The sequence below is a fragment of the Macaca nemestrina genome, chromosome 2 (genome assembly GCF_043159975.1).
Source record: "Macaca nemestrina isolate mMacNem1 chromosome 2, mMacNem.hap1, whole genome shotgun sequence".
Lineage (NCBI taxonomy): Eukaryota > Metazoa > Chordata > Mammalia > Primates > Cercopithecidae > Macaca > Macaca nemestrina.
Window position 1 is genome coordinate 133646822 of NC_092126.1, and position 13491 is coordinate 133660312.

At 37.9% G+C, this 13491-nt stretch overlaps 1 long non-coding RNA gene across 1 annotated transcript in view; it reads left to right on the forward strand.

Moving 5' to 3' along the window:
- LOC105479572 (uncharacterized) overlaps positions 1 to 13491 on the forward strand; it is a 381347-nt gene that overhangs the window by 104096 nt on the left and 263760 nt on the right. The gene's annotated exons all lie outside the window — the stretch shown is intronic.

Sequence of the window (13491 nt, forward strand, 5' to 3'; positions counted from 1 at the left end):
ATCTGTACAATGCTGGGAGAAAGAACTATCAATGTACAATTACGTACCCTACAAATCTACTATGCGGCAGTAAAGGGTGAAGCCAGAGAGCGTGTTTCTCTCATAGAACCCTGCTAAAATAATCACTAAAGGAGGGGCTTCAGGTAAAGAGAAAAATGAAAATCTTGGAAGGAAAGGAAGATTGGGACAGAAGAAGCAATTGTGAGTCAAGAAATTGGAAAATATATGAGTTAACCTGAAAGGATATTGATATGGGAGAAAAGACTAATGGCAGAGGGTAGAAAATAGGATAGAAGAGCAATAGTCCACCCTGGTGCCATGGATGTATAGGATGCAAGTGCTCTTGGGTACATGTAGAAGTTTTCTTTACATTGTTGAGAAAGCATGATAAAAATCAATTAATAAATGCAAAATAAATTGAAATATTTAAATAATCACAGTAAATATGAATGAATAAACTTGCCACTTAGAAGTCTGATATTTAAATTCATTTTCAAAAATCCAATGACATACTCTTTCAAAAGACGGATTTTAAATACAGACACTTGCTTATATAGCAGACTTGGTTTTCTTTTTATCTCTTGAGAACCCAGAGTTCTTCGAATGAGGTCACTAAAACTCCATTCTCACAATAGATGCCAAAACTCACAGGAACATATTCTGGCGTATTGAGTGCTTTCTATGAACAAGATATAATAGCAATTGAACATGTCTGGATCTAGGATCCCAAGTATTTTAACGCTTTATAACATCAAATTGAAGAACTGCTGATCCATGTTTGCCACAGGATTAGTTTTCACAGATGGCTGAGAATAAAACATATGAAAGGACATATATATATCTCCTTTCAGAATAAAATGGGCACATATAACAGCATATGGTATAGTTATTTTAATTATGAAGTTTTATCACACCATAATTAATGATAAAATAGAAATTTAAAAGACATGAAAGCATTAATTCACGTTGTAATGCTATGATATAAATCTCTTTCTCTCTTATTTTCCCCAAATCAATTTTTCCATGTTATTAGCCATTGATATTTTGATCATGCACATAGTTTTTAAAAGCCAGAGTAAATAATGGGCTGGATCAAGTTCATGTAACTGCACGTAAACAAATGTTACAAATAATTATATACAAGCAGTCTATTTACAAAGGCAAAATTAGATGGCTTTAAAAAATTTAGATAATCAAATCTCACTATATATTTGTCTAAAGACACTATTATTTATATTTTATTTGTCCACTGATTTAAATAGTAAAGGCAGAGCTTGCCTTAAGGGACTTAGTCCAGCACACTCATAAATGTAAAGTGATGTGTACAAGTTTATCCCCTGCTATGAATTTTGGAAGTCATATTTGGTACACTGACACATTGAAACAAGTATTATGGACTGTATTTTTATGTTCCCTTGACCCCTGCCCCAAATTCATGTATTGAAGCCGCAACCCTCAGTTGATGGCATTTGGAGGTGGGACCTTTGGGAAATAATTAGGTTTAGATGAGGTATTGCAAGTGGGACCCCCATGATGGGATTCCTGTCATTTTAAGAAGAGGATGACTATTCATATCCTTTGCCCACTTTTTGATGGGGTTGTTTGTTTTTTTCTTGTAAATTTGTTTGAGTTCTTTGTAGGTTCTGGATATTATCCCTTTGTCTGATGAGTAGATTGCAAAAATTTTCTCCCATTCTGTAGGTTGCCTGTTCACTCTGATGGTAGTTTCTTTTGCTGTGCAGAAGCTCTTTAGTTTAATTAGATCCCATTTGTCAATTTTGGCTTTTGTTGCCGTTGCTTTTGGAGTTTTAGACATGAAGTCCTTGCCCATGCCTATGTCCTGAATGGTATTACCTAGGTTTTCTTCTAGGGTTTTTATGGTATTAGGTCTAACATTTAAGTCTCTAATCCATAGACATTTCTCAAAAGAGGACATTCATACAGCCAGCAGACACATGAAAAAATGCTCATCATCACTGGCCATCAGAGAAATGCAAATCAAAACCACAATGAGATACCATCTCACACCAGTTAGAATGGCAATCATTAAAAAGTCAGGAAACAACAGGTGCTGGAGAGGATGTGGAGAAATAGGAACACTTTTACACTGTTGGTGGGATTGTAAACTAGTTCAACCATTATGGAAAACAGTATGGCGATTCCTCAAGGATCTAGAACAAGAAGTACCATATGACCCAGCCATCCCATTACTGGGTATATACCCAAAGGATTATAAATCATGCTGCTATAAAGACACATGCACACGTATGTTTATTGTGGCACTATTCACAATAGCAAAGACTTGGAATCAACCCAAATGTCCAACAGTGACAGACTGGATTAAGAAAATGTGGCACATATACACCATGGAATACTATGCAGCCATAAAAAAGGATGAGTTCGTGTGCTTTGTAGGGACATGGATGCAGCTGGAAACCATCATTCTCAGCAAACTATCGCAAGAACAGAAAACCAAACACCGCATGTTCTCACTCATAGGTGGGAACTGAACAATGAGATCACTTGGACTCGGGAAGGGGAACATCACACACCGGGGCCTATCACGGGGAGGGGGGAGAGGGGAAGGATTGCAGTGGGAGTTATACCTGATGTGAATGACGAGTTGATGGGTGCTGACGAGTTGATGGGTGCAGCATACCAACATGGCACAAGTATACATATGTAACAAACCTGCACGTTATGCACATGTACCCTAGAACTTAAAGTATAATAATAAAAACAAGGATCCTTAAAAAAAAAAAAAGAAGAAGAGGATGAGACTAAGGCTGTCTCTCAGCCACGTGAGTACACAGGAAGAAGGCAGCTGTCTACAAGCAGGAAGAGGGCCCTCACTAGGAACCAAATCAGATGGCACCTGGATCTTGAACTTCCAGCCTCCAGAACTGTGAGATATAAATATCTGTTGTTTAAGCCATCCAATCTGTAATATTTTGTTACAGGAGCCTGAGCTGACTAATGCAATAGGGTTCCCTGACAAGGTTGGAATTGACAAGTGGGTCAAATTGGAGGTGCGATTCATTCTTCTCAGTTTTGTGCCCTCCAGAGGAGCAGGTCAGAAGGAAGTTTGAACCTTGAGTAGCCTCTGAATCACATGAGCCTAAATCTCTGGTGTGTGCCAGTTTCCTTATGTGTGTTTATAATGAGAATGTTTAAAACAAAATCCTACTTTATGTTTTGTGGAGCATTGCAATGAGTAGATTACCCTGTGTGTACAAGGGTCTAAATCTTGTACTCTTGCCAGATGTTTCTTTTGGCTTTTGGTAGAAAATATTTGATAAGTTTCTTCCTCAACGAAATCTCTTTGTCGATAGAGTAAAATATAAATCAACATTGAAAGTGAAGTAGACACACATAAGTTGTTTATGCAAACAGGCAATAAAACACACCACTCAAAGGCATTTTTAGTAAGTTTTCTATTTACAGTATTTGTCAGGAGACTCATTTATGCTAAAGTAGGGTAGAAATCATTTAGTTTTACACAACAGTGCTTATATCTGGCTGCACCTTTGTGCCTCTGTTTAGTCCATTCTTGTGATCTCTGGACCAAAAAATAAAATTATGGAAAAGTAGAATTTTTGAGAAATGAAGACATTGGGCCAAGAAAACATCTTCAATAAAGGCCAAGTAGAGATGATACACAGTGAATCTCTGTGAGAAAAATATCCCATGATGATTCAATTATAATATAGGATTCAACGTATTACTATATATGAAGATCTCAATTATTCAAGTGAGATTTCCAAACAAATTCAAGTTTTATTTAAGATATAGCTTCCATTGGGACATTCTTTTAGCAATGCAGGAAGTACTTTATTTTCATTTTCTTTTGCTGAGCATTTTATAATCACTTGGGGGAAATTGTAGAATCATGTATATGATGCTGGATTTAAAAGGGACCAAATTTTACATCAGACCACAATTTCTCTTGACTTAGGTAAACTTTGACAAGATTGCAGAATATGACTTATTACTTCAGATTATTCATTAGAATAATTCACTATTCATCAGCACATATTCATTAAGTGCCTGGTCTGAAAATTTTGATGTTTATTTTCTTTGGCCATCTCAATAATCTATGAGGTAGCTATTATTATTGTCTCCATTTTGGAAAAAAAAAACAAAAAATAAAGAAAAAAAGCAGAAGACTAGAGAGGTTAAGTTAAAGCTTTCTAGTAATTGGCTGAGTCAGAATTTGAACCCAGGCCTCTTAGATCTTAAGGACTATGTGTATATTCACTACATTAGGCCTACTTTAATTTTCTCAGTAGAAAGATTTTCAAAAAGGATTCTAAAACAAAAGTTACCTCTTCAAAGACGTTTCATGAGTATTTTCACAGAAAACATTTCCCCAATATTCATGTCTTAGACATACTTCCACAGCTAATTAGGATACAAGCATCCACATCTTGTTTAGAGAGTCAGAGATACTGATTAAGGGCCAGTGTGGATTCTCTTTCTTTTGTTTTGTCATTAAAATCTTTGTCATTGTAATAAACTCAAAGTACTTTATAAAGTGGAATGAGGGAAATTAGTAGACGAAGGCATTTGTAAGAATTTTCTTCTTGCCTCTATTCTATGAGTCTACAGATATAGGAATTTATTCCCTTATTCATGTCCCAACCTAGTTTCTCATTGAAATGGATAAACAAATGCTTTCTTAAACAACATTTGAAAAAACAAAAAGACACATTGACTCTAAAATAATGTTCAAAAGAAATCACTGACTGAATTTGACCCCTCAGGGTCTTCAGTTGCATCTCAACCATGTCAGCTTTGATTTGTGAGTTTAGTTGATGATATTTATTGGATGGGAACTTCCAATTTATCTGTTATTGAACTCAGGAACACATCCCATAAGTCTTGTGTAAGTTTGGAATATGTACCAGAATTCTACATGTAAAGTCTTCCAGTCAAAAGTTTCATTGCAAAAGTTTTGCACAAATCTAATCACTCGGTTAAATTTGTGACACCCTCTTCAATTTTAAGGTTGGAAGATTTAACGAAAGCAACTAAATTCATGGCAAGAGAAAAGAGAGCAGGGAGATATAAAGAATCTAGCATTTATCTGAGTACAAATACTGGAAATTATTGCAAAGGGGATATAGAAAATGACTAAGTTAATGACTTGTTTTCAAGTTCTAGGAGAAGGGCGATGCTTCTTTTTTTTTTTTTTTTAAAGGAAATAGTCTGCATTGCCCTTTTTCATTTTGTCATATTTTATTTTGATTTAAAATATTTTCTGGGATTCTATAGTTTTGCTGTATTCTGTGCACTTTCCAATAAATGATCTATTTATTTACATGAAAGGCAAGATTCTGCAATGCAAAGGCAACACGAGAGATTTTTTTCCTACCAATTTTCTAATGAAAGCCAATGACAGTTTTTTTTTTATTTGGTTCTAAGTTTCATTTGCTTAAAATGAAAATGTATTCTTAAAACTAAATAAAAAATATCATATTATCAGTATTTCTGGCTGCAAGTGAATGAATACTTATTCTGAATAGACCCGGCTGAATGGCTACTCTATAACTACCGTGTTTTGTTAGAAAAGTATATTAAAAAGTAGAAACAGCATCATGAATGAAGAAAGGGGATAGAAACAAAGTATAAAATATGTAATCTTTTAAAAGGACCTTATCAAGGAGAATCTTAGTGAAACTTTAAATGGGAGATTCATACAATCCCAAAGCTTTCTTATTTCCTATTCAATGAATAATTTACTTTTTAGATGAGATTCACTAACATTATTGCAGAATAACTGTAATTGAAAATTATTAAAGCTCTATCTTTATTGCATTTTAAAACTCGTGCATTTGGTGTTTGACCAGGTCTGCCTCATCATTAAGAATTTTGAAGAAACGCAAAATCTCTGTCTCCTGAAGAATAAAGAGCAAAAACCTTAATTGCTTTCTTGTTTCCCACAAAGATGCTAATATGATGAACTGAATGTCAGGAATAATAAGATAAAATGATGGTGTACACCCTGGGAAGAGAAAATAAAACATCTTTTTATGTAAACTGTCACCAGAACCTCAAGGAAACTCTTTGCTCTTTCTCTGCCCTGATTTTGAACTGCTTCATTAAAAGTAATTTTGTTTTTCAGAAGGATAACACCCACATTATTCTATTAAAAATTTTAAGAGAAATCTTCAATTAAGAGGTTATTGTTGTCTGAAAGATTTTTCCATAGTTGGTTGGTAGCTGAAAATGTGATCTTCCCAAATTTGAATGGAAATATGACATTCATCATAGTTTAAAATAGATAAATGTCTTGTCTGTTTGAAATGCCAATGAACTTGATATTATTTATCAGATCCTTTGAAAATGTTGTAATTTTCAGAGGAGAGAATTTTAAAAAGGAGAGAAATGAATCATCAATTCTTCTTGCCTTCAATTGATTGAAAAGTTAAATTATACAGAGATATTTATAGAGCCCTTGTTCCATGCAGTATTTTGGCTTTTAAGAGTTGAAAATAAACAAGAATCATGGGGCTCAGTATAACCCCTTGAAAATCTTCCTTGGGGTTGGTCTGGCGAGAAAGAACATGAAACCCACCTAATTGGCCACCAATATCTTACCCAGGGCTGGTCCTGATCTCAACTTAGATACCTACTTGATAAATGTTTAGATACATAAATACATTTAAACCACTTATAATGAAATCTAATTTAAATCATTAACAAATTCTTTCTATGAAAAACATTTCTAGCCATTTATTTACCTAATACTTTTTTTTTTTTTTTTTTTTTTTGAGACGGAGTCTCACGTCTCGCTCTATCGCCCAGGCTGTGGTGCGATCTCGGCTCACTGCAAGCTCCGCCTCCCGGGTTAACATCATTCTTCTGCCTCAGCCTCCCAAGTAGCTGGGACTACAGGCGACCTCCACCATGCCCAGCTAATTTTTTTTTTATTTTTAGTAGAGACGGGGTTTCACCATGTGAGCCGGGATGGTCTCGATTTACTCACCTTGTGATCCGCCCGCTTCGGCTTACCAAAGTGATGGGATTACAGGCGTGAGCCACGGCGCCGGGCTAGATACTTTTTTTCTTAATATGCACGGATAAATACACTTGGTTGCCAATTTAGACCATGAAAAGCCCTTTGCAACTGAGGCGGTAGTGACCTGAATTACCAGATAGTTTCTCCATTGTTGTTACATTGTCTTTATGCCAACAAGTTCAAATGTACCATTAAAAAGTTTCTGTTGACCTGAGATGTCTGTTAGAAACGTTTTTTCTCCCAACCTTTTATTTTGCACCCAAAATGTGTTCTGAGAAACATTAATCCCCAGAAACACTCATCATAAAAGGGTTTCAGGTCAAATAATTCTGTGGAAATCTGAATACTGAATTATATTTGTGACTAAAAGGATCTGTGAGCATGGGAAAGGCTCTGAGAAGCCCTACGTTGTGTTCTGTAAAAGAGAAATCTGTTCTGCATTGTTCAATGTCCCACCTCTCAAACGGATTTAACCGTGGCACCCCAAGCCCTTTTTTGGCATCCAACATCTACTTGCTTCCTTTCAAACTGATGTTGTGGGGAGCTTGCTGTGGTAAATACGTCTCAATTAAACAATCTTTGTGAGGTAGCTGTTACCCCTGTTTTACAGGCAAAGAAACTGAGGCTCAGAAGTAACCTGCCCACAGACAATACAACTCTTAAATGATATAGCTAAGATGTGAAGCCTCAAGTCTGAAGCTTATCCTATAATCTGGCAATGTGACCAGGAAATATGAGGAGATAGATTTGTTTGAATATATGGACTATTTCCAGCTACGCTTAGCAATTTTATCGATTCTGCTTTTCTGTGCACTCCCTCCTAGATTCCTTTTCTCCTCATGTTCATGTCATGGGGTTTTGTAAGAAAACTACTCTTATTTATTTATTTATCTTTTGAGATGGAGTTTCACTCTTGTTGCCCAAGCTGGAGTGCAATGGCGCGATGACAGCTCACTGAAACCTTCGCCTCTTGGGTTCAAGTGATTCTCCTACCTCAGCCTCCTGAGTAGCTGGGATTACAGGTGCCTACCACCACACCTGGCTAATTTTTGTAATTTTAGTAGAGACAGGATTTCATCATGTTAGCCAGGCTGCTCTTGAACTCCTGACCCCGGGTGATCCACCTGCCTTGGCCTCCCAAAGTGCTGGGATTACAAGTATGAGCCACCGCCCCCCGGCCACTACTCTTACTACATACAGTATATTTACTTAGAAAAAGATAATTGAATTCCATGTAATACAGTAATTAGGACTGGGCTGAAATAGCACATAGAACAGAAAATTTTATAATAAATATATAATGGCATAGAGGGAAGAAAAACATGTATGTTATCTCAAAGCTGGGAATGACATTCAGGAAAATACTGTGAGTCCATTGAGCAACATGAAATGCAGGAATCCACTTTCCTGGACAGACCATTTAAGCAAATTTCAGAAATATTTAAAAGCTTCAATTTTACATGTAATATTAAAATAAAGGTTATATCAAAAAAAAGTTTAAACACATTAAAAGATTCTTCTCATAGTGAAAAAAATGTTTTTAATTTGTGTGTAAACACATTATCTATGTATATATCTTTATTCTCTATATATACATGTGTATTTTTGTGGTAAGAAAGCATGCACAGGAATATACAAATATGCATCTATATATGTAACTAATAAAAACAACCTTGTATTTGAATTGTTAAAATATCCATTTTGGTTATTTTAAATGTAATATAATTTTAGATTCCTTTAATAAATGCCCAGTGGATAGATTTATTATTATTATTATTTTTAATTTCCTGCATCAGATCTAGGTCTTTGATAAATACCACAGACAACCCCAGAACTGTAGGATGGGCTTGACAGTTCTTCAATAAAGGGCTGTGTGGTTTTTTTTGTCAGTGTCTTCCTTCCAGTGACAGCTGCTTTGTTCTTTTCTAGTCAGATTTTCTAGTTAACACATCAAAAGTGTATCTGTGTACACGAAGTACGAAGAAAACAGTTCAAAGAAGTAAGAGATTCACTTTTAACTCTTCACCACATTTTCCCCACACTTGTCACAAGAGACATTTCATATGGGGGCTTTGGAATAAGGTGAGCAGTTCAGAATGGAACCCAGGGATGTATGGCATTTGGTGATTAGCATTTTAGAAGGCGAGTTGGTCAGCCAATGCGCTGAGAGAACCCCAAATTAGAGCTAATCTAGGATGAAGAATTTGAATTTTTTCAAGACAGTCAAGTCCATGCATTTGATTGGATGCAGGTTTTTATATTCAATTCATGTCAAAGGTTGGTTTCTTCTTGCCATACCATGATGGCACACCATGATGACAGAAGCTGCCTGCTTCACGCATGTACTCTGGAGTGTTGCTCTCACCTTTGCCAGCAGGAGGAGCTCTTGCACTCATGTGAGAACTGAAGTCAACCATGCCTGCATGCTCAAGCAAATGTCCTTGGAGGTGAGACTCCAAGATTGTTTTTGACTGAGGCGACTAAACCTGAATTGGTAGTGAAATTTTAAAACCTCAGGAGAGTATCCTCTAGCACCCAGTCTTCTCTTGCAGCTCTCTCAAGTATCTGCTGAGTCAGGGATGCACTGAAGCAATGATCATGTAGAACAGTGGTCTCCAAACTTTCTGGCACCAGGGACTAGTTTTATGAAAGACAGTTTTTCCACGGACTGGCCGTGTGGGGGGATGGTTTTGGGATGATTCAAGCACATTACATGTATTGTGCAATTCATTTCTATTATTTCATTGTAATACACAATGAAATAATTATGTAGAATCAGAGGGTACTCTGAGCTTGTTTTGCTGCAACTGAATGGTCGGCCCCATGTGGGGGTGGTGAGAGACAGTGACAGATCATCAGGCATTAGATTCTTATAAGGAGCATGCAATCTAGATCCCTTGCATGTGCAGTTCACAATAGGGTTCACACTCCTATAAGAATCTAATGCCACTGCTGATCCGACAGGAGGCAGAGCTCAGGTGGTGATGCAAGCCATGGGGAGCAGCTGTAAACACAGATGAAGCTTCTCTTGCCAGCTCACCTCCTGCTGTACAGCCCGATTCCTAACAGGTCACAGATCAGTACTGGTTCCTGGCCCGCGGGTTGAGGACCCCGATGTAGAAGGCAACCTTTCGTCTCCTCCTCTCAGTCATACCTAGCATAAGCCCTGAGTAGGGGGATGTCTAGAAAGAACCCTCCATCATTTGAAATTGGCCCACACATTTACTTTAAAGAATTTTTACATTTGACCTTTTAATAAAGCATCAGAAGAGTCATCATGAGAAAAAGACTTTGTTGGACTTTGTTCAGCTTCCTTTATAGTTGAGCATGGTTTTAAAATTTGAATTATGTAAGCTTTTCAGTAACTCGGGGCTTTGAAAGTCTTAAGCTGGCCCAAGCAAAAGCCAATACACACAGCAAACAAACAAAATAGTGCTGCATTTCCTGAGCATCCACTGTGTTTCTGGTGCTGCCTCAGGCGTGATGGAGACAGGACAGTGACAGGGCAGGGATGAAGACTGGTGGCCGAGGGCAGGGACGAAGACTGGTGGCCGACTGCCTGGAGTCAGCCGAGTCAGCTACATGGCTTAACTACTTTATGCTTGCATTCTCCCATTTGAAAGTGTGGATTCTAAGGTTCCCACCTGCACAAAGCTGTTGTTGTGTTTGAAGGAGGGTATTACTTGGCACAGTCCAGGCACTTGGCATGAATCTCGTAAGAGACTCAGAGGGACAACACCATTGACCAGGGTCTTGACAGACCTGGGATATGATAGCAAGTATTGATTTGGTGCCAAAAATTATCCTATTACAGTGTTTGTGTGGGACATTTACTTTGGAATTAATAATAAGAGGAAAAAAGTTTTAGTTGTTGAGAATTTTATTTTCACTAATACTATGCAGTCTATAATCAAGAATGTGATGGTCTTTATCATTTTATCTCTTTCCTATTAATTTTCCTTTTTTCTTCTTTGTAAGACAAAATCTCTCTCTGTCACCCAGACTGGAGTGTAGTGGTGTGAGCCTGGCTTACTGCAGCTTTTACCTCCTGGGTTCAAGCGATCCTCCTACCTCAGCCTCCTGAGTAGCTGGAACTACAGGCATGTCCACTAAGCCCAGCTAATTATTATATATTTTCTTTGTGTGTCTGGAGACGGGGTTTGGGGTTTCACCATGTTGCCCAGGCTGGTCTCAAACTCCTGGGCTCCAGAAATCCACCTGCCTTGCCCTCCCAAATTGTTAGGATTACAGGCCTGTACCATTGCACTCAGCCCAATTTTCAATTATTAAAGAACATAAAGAATATAGATATGCTTAACAAATATAAAATAACATTATGAACGTTTAAAACAGCAATAATTGAAAGTAATATTAACTGTCAATAGGAAAACAAATAGTGAAAAAAATACCATGTTTTTTATTTAAGATAAAAACTGAAACAGAACATTTTTCTCTATTTCAGGAATGTATTCCTTAAATTGTTTCTAGAATAGATAACTTTGAAAGATTAGTTTTCTAGGTCTCAAAATAGGATTGTTTTGCAAAATAAGTTTTTTATCCTATAGTGTAACTTTTGCATGTACTGTAATTAATAGCAATGCTTTTCAATTTTTAAATTGTCTGCCAAATTTTTCTAAACTTACTGTTCTTGAAAGTTTTCTCTTTTGTATACCATTTACCTCACTGCCCTAGGACATTCCAAAGTGTGTTTTTTTGCAGTGAGGAATGCTCTCCTTGTGGTTCCCAACTCTCTAGACTTCTAAATTACCTGAAATACTTAAAAATAGTCCCTAGCCCTTACCTGATAACTCCTAGATAAATAGTTACAGCCTCAGAACCATTCAGAGGGCTTGTTAGAGTGCAGATGGTAGGGCTACCTATAGACTTCTCATTCAGTGGGGTTGGGGAAGGGGCCCAAGACTCTGCATTTCTACCAAGTTCAAAGATTCTACTGATGCTGCTGTACTGGGGGCATACTTTGGTAACCTCTATATTGGATCATGCCTTGCTGGTAAGCTAGTTTGTTTTGTTTTATGTTTTTTGAGATGAAGTCTTGCTCTGTTGCCTAGGCTAGAGTACAGTGGTTTGATCTTGGCTCACTGAAACCTCTGCCTCCCAAGCTCAAGCGACTGATTCTTGTGCCTCAGTCTCCCAAGTAGCAGGGATTACAGATGCCTGCCACCACGCCTGGCTAATTTTTGTATTTTTATGAAGACGAGTTTTTGCCATGTTGACCAGGCTGGTCTCGAACTCTTGAGCTCAAGTGATCCACTTGCCTCAGCCTCCCAAAGTGCTGGGATTACAGGTGTCAGCCACCGTACCGTGCCCAGCCTGGTAAGCTAGTTTTAAAGCGCATTCCCTCTCTCCCGACCCCTGACCAGGTGATTATGGCATTCAGCCATGCTTGAAAACCAGTGTTCTGGGAATAGTTTCCATGGCTTTGTAATTGCTCACATGTCACCTGGGCAGGGAACTGAGCCAGGGAGAACTGAGCCCCTCTCAGAGATGTGCAGATGTGTTGGGGGCAGGGAGAATGCAGGAAGGTAAAGCCTTCAGGCTTTTGCAGGGCCTTTGAGGATTCCCTTTCCAGAATCGTTTTAAGGTATCAGAATGAAATGGAGTCATCATGTGTGAGGATAAATGAGCACCCAGCACAGGAAGTAGCATAGCGGGAATGCAGGGAGTGACAGCCATTTTCAATGTTGTAACCTCTGAACAGATCTGGAAGACAGATTCTAGGTCCAGCTTCCTCTCTGACTAACTGGGTACCCTGGGAAAGTCACAATCTCTCCTGGCCTTGGTTTCCTGAACATTCTCTTGCCTCTTGAATTGGTCACTGTGTTTATTTGATTGTCTATCTCCCAGGTTGTACTTTGTCTTATCCACTACCATATCTCTAGCACATAGCACAGAGCCTACCTCTCAGAATTTATTAGATGAATGAGTGAAGTTAATGAATATGTTTCTCTTCAACGTTCTATGAGAGTACTTGGCTCAGAGTAGGTAGTCTATAAGTAACTACTGAATGAACTAATGAATAAACTTACAAGTTACAGGTGTGACTAATCACAGGTTTTTTTAATCATTTGTGGGAGAAGCGTGTATTTTTTAAAAGCTTGTCCAGTAATTAGGTATAGGGAATCACATATACAAAAACTTTCCAGATGTTCTAATTGTTAGTTGATAACATTTTTATGTGACATGTAAGCATTCTTTCATTATTAGACTTAAAATACTGTACTCGCAGCCGGGCACAGTGGCTCACACCTGTAATCCCAGCACTTTGGGAGGCCGAGGTGGGCAGATCACGAGGTCAAGAGATCACAACCATCCTGGCTAATACGGTGAAACCCTGTCTCTACTAAAAATACAGAAAAAAAATTAGCCAGGCGTGGTGGCGGATGCCTGTAGTCCCAGCTACTTGGGAGGCTGAGGCAGGAAAATGGCATAAACTCAGGAGGCAAAGCTTG